The following is a 9175-nucleotide window of genomic DNA, read 5'->3' on the forward strand; positions in this document are numbered from 1 at the left end:
CATTGAAGTAGCTTCAGAAGAGACATATTTGATGAGATTATTCCCACAAAGCTTAGGCGATCAAGCTATGGAATGGTTCTCCCAACTCCCACCTGGTATTAAGTCACGGGGTGACTTAGCAGAGGCATTTATTCAACATTTCTCCTACAATATAGAGATAGACATATCAGTCACTACTTTGTGCAACACCAAGCAAAAAGAGGGAGAGTCTTTTGCATCATTTTTACAAAGATGGAGGAATCTAGCTAGCAGATGCTCTTGTGAAATTCCACAAAAACAAATGGTAGAGATGTTCACACAAAACGTTAACAAAGACATTGGCTATGATCTAAGGAAAGCCTGTTTGTCCACCTTCAGGGACGTTATTGAAAAAGGCTTAGCAACAAAAAAGGCCCTAATTGAACAAGGAGTCATTAAGATATTCAAGGAAAATAAATATGACTTTAAAGGAAAAGACAAGCCAAGATTTTGGAATAAAAACAAGAACACAGTCAATGATGGTGTTGTTGATGCCAACACAGTGCGACCTAAATTCATCTTTTCAGGATCAAGTTCTACAAATAATCAAGTGAACACTCAAACAACTTCTAGATCATGAAGGAAGTACACCCCATTGGGAGAACCACTCGAATCAGTCTTCAAAAATCTAGTGGCAAACAAGGTAATTACAGTTCCAGATTTTCCTCCATATGAACCAAAGGTCAAACCAAATTGGTGGAATGATGATGAGTATTGTGAATTTCACAAGAGCAAGGGTCATAAGACAGGAAATTGTCATCGACTGAAGAACATCGTGCAAGATCTCATTGATAGAGGTGACATTGAGATTGAGGGACAATCATCCAAACAAGAACATGAGATGTTTAAGGAACCATTCCCAAAGCATGACAAGGGAAAAGTTAAAGTTACAGATGATCAAGCCAACTATACTAGAGCACCTTACAACTATGATTCAACTATCAATCACATCTCAATGGACAATCATGTTTCTACTATTATCATCAAGGACAAAACTCCTGAGAGTACTACCTAACGACCCAAGATTGTCCTAAGAGGTGTTGGATCTTCTTCCGAACCTACCTCTGAATGTCATGTTACAACTCATCGAGGTAAAATTACTTTTCCAGGTGCCTCCACTAAAAATACCGCTTCTTCATCAACCAAACCTGAGTATGACCTTGTAGAATAGTTAGGGAAGACACCCACACTCATCTCCATACTTGAGCTCTTACGTATATCCCCCGCACATAAAGCCATTCTTGACAAAATCTTGAGAGACACTACCGTTCCTACTGATCTGAACGTGGATCAGTTTCAAGCCATGGTGGGATACCTTTCCATTCCACATTCCCTTACATTCATAGAAGTCAATGACGCCTCCGTAAGTCAGCCACATAATGCACCACTACATGTTGAAGCCTTCATACACAAACATAGAATAAAGAGAGTCCTGATAGATGGAGGCACTGGTCTAAACATTTGTACATTGAGCACCATTAAACAATTGGGATATTCTAATAAAGCTGTAAATTCAACAAATCAAATCACCATCAAGGCATATGATGATGAAGAACGCTCATCCAAGGGCACAGTCACCTTGCCTCTCAGAGTTGGGCCAGTTACAAAGGATGTGATTTGTCAAGTCTTGGATCTAGATCTCACTTATAATATATTGCTAGGACATCCTTGGATCCATGAAATGAGGGTAGTCCCATCGACATATCACCAATGCATTAAGTTTCCTCACAATGGAGTCAAGGTAACAGTTAACGGTGATCCTAATCCGTTCATATATTGTAATAACCTGAGATCATATACTGAGACCATCATTCCCAATAATCATGAAGTTGTTCCTTCAGCATACATTGATCCTGAGTCATTGAAACCTTCGACATCAAAACAAGGTGAGTTTAAAGGCAAATTTCAAGACAAAGGCATGGGAGAATACACTTTAAATCAGACCATGTACTTACGACAAGTCATGAGTTCCCCAAAAGAATATGGAAGACCACATCCTAACAAGCAAATATCCATCATGGTATTTAAATGGGACCCTACTACCTTTCAAAGATGGGGCAAATTGGAAGAGGAAGGTTTATACAAAATGCTATACAAAGACATTGAAGATGACACACAAGGTCACATCAATATACCTTGTGAGAAATATGGCAAAGGCTTCAAGATTCTACAAAAATTCGGGTATGATGGAAAAAGCCCTCTTGGGTTACGAAAGGAAGGCATCATGGAACCTTTACAACCTGAATTGACTATAAAAAAGGAACGCTCGAAGGGACTTGGTTTTCTAACTTTCAAGATCCACACTAAAAGGACAGAAGAAGCATTACAAATCAAAGTTGCCAAAATTCAACAAGAAGATCACTATTCCACAGACTCCAACGAATGGGAATGGGGTTCAAACAAATCCTCCAGTGATTACGAGCTCACCGAGACATTCAAAGAGCTAGATGAACCCACAGAAGAAGAGGAATTTTATAAAAAGTTCAGAGTTGGTCAAGAAATAACCCATGAGGATGCCACACAGTCTTTGTCTCAAGGTTCTAGGTTGAAATCACATAGGATGAGAACACCTATCCTAGAATGCGCTACTAGTGATGACAATTTGGATTCGGTCACGATCGAAACTGATGAGGAGAGTGCCATCGATGACCTCTATGATTACCTTGACATACCCGAATATAACCGCATCCTCACTCTTAGTCCCGCTAGCTTCAAAGACATTAAAGGCCTTCCCCTTGTTCACCACCAACTCATTGACTGGGATCATGAAGGACCAACATAGTTTGACACATTCCAAAATGATGAAGCTGTTATTGACTATCTTGGTATATGAGACGACCTTCCCCCTGGGGACCATAAAGCTGGATACATTATATAACTCAACAACATGGCATATTTTGGTGAGGGTGTCGGACCTTCCAGTCGCAAAAATGTGAAAATAAGAACAAACCAAGGGTCTTATGGCGAAAACCACATTGTGGTGTTGTCTGACCCCAAAAAAGTAAAAAGAAAGGATGTATCTGAGGGCGAAAACCTCTTTGAGGCACCCGAAGATGGAAGGCTCGACATTCTCCCAGCATCATATGAAGAAAAGTCATCCATGTTGGTAGAGGAGACTATCAAGACAAACATTGGTACAGAAGAGGTTCCACACAACATATTCCTGGCTAAATCGTTGACAGAATCCGAAAGGTCAAAATTCATAAGCTTCTTCAAAGAACGACAAATCAACGTTGCATGGTCATACGCTGATATGCCTGGACTAGATCCGGATTTGGTAATGCATCATTTAACAGTCAAATCGGGGGCAAAGCCAGTGAAACAAAAATTAAGAAAAATGCATCCACAAGTGGCATTACTAGTCAAAACAAAGCTAGAAAAATTATTGGATGTCGGATTCATACGCCCAATTGATTATCCTGAATGGATCTCCAATTTAGTACCTATCAGTAAACCGGATCGCAGCATCAGAATATGTACATATTTCAGAGACATCAACAAAGCTTTTCCAAAGGATGACTTCCCATTACCAAATATTGACTTGATTGTTGATCTCATGATAGGTCACACAATGTTATCATTGATGGATGGATTTTCTGGTTATAATCAAATCAGAATCACACCTGAGGATCAACACAAAACATCATTCACTTGTCCTTGGGGAACTTTCTGCTGGAATGTCATGCCCTTCGGGCTAAAAAATGCAGGTGCTACATATCAAAGAGCCATGACTACTATCTTTCATGATCTCATGCATGTAATGGTGGAAGATTATGTTGACGATCTCTTGGGTAAATCAGTAGACAGAGATACACATTTGGACATACTTTCAGTCATCTTTGATCGGTTGGAAAAATACAAAGTAAGATTAAACCCCAAGAAATGTGTCTTTGGAGTAACCTCCGGGAAGCTCCTAGGATTCATTGTGTCCAAAAGAGGAATCGAAGCTGATCCAGCAAAAGTCAAGGCCATCTTGGAAATGCCACCACCCAAAAATATTAGTCAACTTCGATCCTTACAAGGTAGACTCCAGTCCATACGAAGATTCATAGCGCAACTTGCCAATAAGTGTAATCCTTTTCAGCACTAGAAAAACATAAAAACATCAAATTTAAATGGGATGATAATTGTCAATAGGCTTTTCAGACGCTCAAAGATTATCTTTTGAATCTACCAGTTTTGATGCCACCAGTTCTAGATCAGCCTTTGTTACTATACATATCAGCTACTCCATAGCACTAGGGGCACTCTTAGCACAACAAATTGCTGAGGGTAAGGAAAAGGTAGTATACTATATCAGTCGCACATTGGTGGGATATGAACTAAACTACACACCAATCGAGCGTGCATGTCTCGCCATGGTCTTTGCTTCACAAAAATTACAACATTATATGCTCACTCATAAGACTAAGTTGATTGCAAGGATAGATCCGTTGAAATACCTTCTCAACAAAGCAACACTTACTGGGTGACTAGCCAAATGGGTCATGATCCTGAGTGAATTTGACATCGAGTATGTAGATAGAAAAGAAATAAAAGAACAAGCCATCATAGATCAATTAATAGATGCCCCCATGATTGATGATGTTCCTCAAAACTCAGAATTTCCAGATGAATCCATTTTAACAATATCACATGTAAAGCCATGGCAACTGTACTTTGATGGCTCATACACACAGCATGGAGCAGGAGCTGGCATCCTCTTTATAACTCTTCAAGGGGATTCTATACCAAAATCATACCGCTTATCATTTCCTTGCACTAACAATATAGCATAATATGAGGCATTAACAACTGGATTACGGATTGCAGTTTAGTGGAAGATCCAGGAACTTCATGTTTTTGGGGATTCTCAACTTGTCATCCGTCAAGCAACTAATGATTACCAAACAAAAGATGAAAAATTAATGCCTTACAAACAAATGGTGGATGACCCAAAACAACACTTCACAAAGATAGATTTTGAGCAAATACCAAGAGAGCAGAATCGTCCCATAGATGTCATGGCTACAATTGCTTCACTGATCGATCTACCTCCAAATGAGACATGCTATGAGTTCTTGATGGATAACCTTTTGGTTCCGTCATACGAGATCACTCCTACTGAGACGATATGTGTTGTCAGTCCTGAATCCCAGTTATATGGTTCCATCTTCACATACCTTCGTGACAATACCCTACCTCCTGATCTATCAAATAACCAACGTCGCACCTTCATTCGCCAATCCTCTCGATATGTCATTTTAGCTGATATCCTATACTGGTGAGGTCTAGATGGCACTCTTCTTAGATGTTTAGAAAGCGATGAAGCTCAGATTGCGTTACGTGAAGTACATGAAGGGATATGTGGTCCACATGCTAGTGGTCCTACCTTGGCCAAGAAACTAATTAGGACTGGATATTACTGGCCCAATATGGAAAAAGACTCATATCAGTTTGTCAAGAAGTGTAAGCAATGTCAAATTCATGGAGACCTCATACATGCGCCAGCACAAGAATTACAACCAATTGCATCTCCTTGGCCCTTTTTTCAGTGGGGACTCGATCTCATAGGCAAGATTCACCCTCCTTCTTCTAATGGTCATAAATTCATTATCACTGCCACAGAGTATTTCACAAAATGGATTGAAGCCGTGCCTCTCACACAAGTCACTGGAAAACAGATTGCTACATTCATCCTTAACTATATCATTTTTCGATACGGTATTCCTGTTTCCATTATCACTGATAACGGGCATGCTTTCAAAAATCAGGATGTTCATGAACTCTGTGACCACTTCCATATTTCCCATCGTTTCTCCACACCATATTACCCCCAAGGTAATGGCCAAGCTGAGGCGTCTAATAAAACAATCCTTAAAATCCTTAAGAAGACAGTTGACGACACTGGCCGTAATTGGCATATCCAACTTAATCCTGCACTTTGGGCCTATCGCACAAGTGTTCGCACACCTATAGGAGCTACACCTTATTTACTTGTCTACGGCACTGAAGCCATCTTGCCTATTAAGGTCGAGTTACCCTCTTTACGGGTCTTTTTTCAAAATATCATCGGTGATGAAGATTATAGGGTGTCTCGCTTACAAGAACTTGAACTACTGGATGAACGGAGACAAACTGCTTTTAATCATCTCAAGGCTTACCAACAACGAATGAGTCGCAACTACAATCACAAGGTCAAGCTTCATACATTTGAGGTAGGTGACTTAGTTCTCAGAGAAAATCCTAAAAATCAGCAAGACAGAGAGAAGAAGGGCAAGTTCAAACCAAATTGGCTTGGTCCTTACATCATTACAACAGCATATGGATCTGGGGCATATCAACTCTCAACTACAGAAGGTGAACCTTTGGAGGATCCTATCAACAGCATGCACCTTCGCAGGTTCTACACATAGCTCTTCAAAGTATCCTAATTCAAAAATACAAAAAAAATCAAAAAAATTCAAAAATACAAAAAGAAAAATTTATAAAACAAAAAAAAATCGTTACTTGGTGAAAACCTGGCAAACAGGTGCCTTGTGACACAAAAAACATTGAAAAAAATCGAAAAAAGTAAAGAGAAATAATTTCGTCCAACGGTGAAAACCACTTCGGTGGCGCCCTGGGCAAGTACCATGGTGAAAACTAGGTCACCAACGCCATGTGTAGAGACATTGCTCCTCCCTCCTTCAGGATTCACTTTCATCCTTCACTTTGCACACACTCACAACCTATTCATCCATAATAAACTTACCCATTCCCATCATGGATTGTTATTGATCTACCCAAGATTGGTTAGCCATTCATAATAAACCTCCCTTTTCACCTCCCTATCCATCCATAATAAATCAGATCCTATCTGTGGCTAAGGCAATTCCTATGTCTAGTGATGGGTGTGGAACTGAGAACATCACATGTTTCGAGGAGTACAGTTTCTTCCAGCTTCCTTCAGTCTATTCGCGCACAATTTGCAATAAAGCAACATTTGCATCGTCAGTCCATAATAAGGTCTCATCTTCTTCGCAATAAAGTATCAGCTTCATGGATCCAATCAGTTTCAGATGAGATAGTAGCAGCAATGGGCTTCAACAAAATCAAATCTTTTAACAGACTCAGACAACATATGGTTCAGTGCTATCTATCCTTTTTGTGAAAGTAAACATTGTGACCACAATCAAATAAGACTTATACAAGTGACAAGAGACACTAAACTTGAGGACTACAGTGGATGTTGGTGTCGAGTCTTGGTTTTCTTTTGATTTTATCTTTTGGTGACATGTCTTTTAGCTTTTCCAGGATGTCTCTGACTAGAGATTATATCTCCAGGATGTCTTTGACTAGAAAAGCGAGGATGGGGTATCATCACCTATTTGTATTTGTTGTCTGTGGATTGTCTTTTAGTAGTGCTATGACTTGTCCAAGGATATGAGGACACTGTGAGTCTAGTATGAACTGGGGCATTCCTTGTTTGTGACTGTCTTATCTCCATGCAAGCAGGTACAATGAATTTCTGGATTGAACATATGCCTCGATTGTCATAACCTATTTGCCATAATAAAGCTCAATGATGATAACTCACAAGAAGCTCTTTCACATTCATATCTTCTATCTTTCATCCCCCTTTCTTGATTGACTTCCATCGTCCTTCTTGAGTCCGTGTAGCCTGCTATCACATGACTGAGTATAATGACACACCAACAACATTTGCATTTCATGTAGTTGCACCTGCATTACCACATATTAAGCATTTCATACATACATATAGCTATCACAACTGCATCACATCCTGCACACAACACATGTTAGCACATCTTACATTTTCATCATGTAAATAGTTCATTTGCATTATCATATTCATCTGCATTACATACATTCACATTTGCATCATGCATACACATATAAAATATAAAAGAACAAAAAAATATATTACATTGCATCAGATACATATTTGCATCCATATTATAAGCATCACATAAAACATACATCATAAAACATCTCATCACATAGGTACACATGCATATAGCTGCTGTAAGGATGAATCATCTCATATATATATAATCATAAGTGTCATGATACAATGATGTCAAAATCATATGGCTACAAAATTACCTGCAGGTGTCTACATCATCATACAAAAATAGTACAATAACTAATACATAGGGAGCCCTCTAAGGCTATGATGAACTCCCTCCCTTGGAGCCACCTGGCCTCGACGGAATCTGAGCCCCCGAAGGACCCGCCCCAGGATCATCCCCCCTATCTCCTCTATCTAGTGGTGGTGGAGGACCCATAACCCCACCACTCGATGCCTGTCTCCTCCGGCTCCCGCCCGTAGCTGTCGCTGTCCACGATGGTCTATGGAAGCTCCTCGCCCGCTGATCTACTGGCACTGCACCATAATAGAGATCTCGCCAGTAGGCAATCTCCTCCCCTCCCCATAGGACATATGCATATCCTGCCCCTGTGTCCTCCGCTGCCTGTCTCCCCGCCCTCAGCATTGTCTCAGCCTCTGCGTAATGTTGAATAGCCTGATCCCGCTCCCGCTTAGTATCTCAGAGCCTCCTCCTGATCCGATCCCTCTCCCTCTCCCTCTCCAACTCCTGGATCTCATCTGCCTGGCCCTAGCAGATCTCCCTTAGTGAAATCATCTCATCCTCCTCTGCATCAGCCCCCTCCGCCTCTACCTGTGGCTCTCCTTGTACGGGTGCCTGCACTTGTACTTGCCCCTGTGCCTGGCACCTATCCTTGCACCTATCCCTGTCCCTGCACTTGTCCCTGTACCTATCTTTGTACCTGTCTGGGACCCTATGCTGCTGGCACCTGTAGTGGCAATCCACCGCGACCTCTCACCACCCGAGCTTGCCTCTCCTCTGCTCCCTCCCTTCAAGATACAACCCTCCTCTCTCCAACTACTCCCCTCCTCCTCCGTCGACCCCTTCCCCCATCACCTCCACCATCACCATCACCTCCACCATCATCATCATCCCCACCCCCATCTCCATCAAATAGCTCTCCAGGATCTATCAAGCATTGGAAGGGATGCTCTGCCCAGTATGCTGTATACTCGGCATCCATGTCGGAATCGTCAACCTCTGGCCACATGTCCCAGCGTAGGGGCACCATCTCTACTAGCCGTGTAAGTGTCTGATCATATGACAGTAGAGGCCCAAACTGTACC

Source organism: Cryptomeria japonica, chromosome 3 (assembly GCF_030272615.1).
Source record: "Cryptomeria japonica chromosome 3, Sugi_1.0, whole genome shotgun sequence".
NCBI classification, from domain to species: Eukaryota; Viridiplantae; Streptophyta; class Pinopsida; order Cupressales; family Cupressaceae; genus Cryptomeria; species Cryptomeria japonica.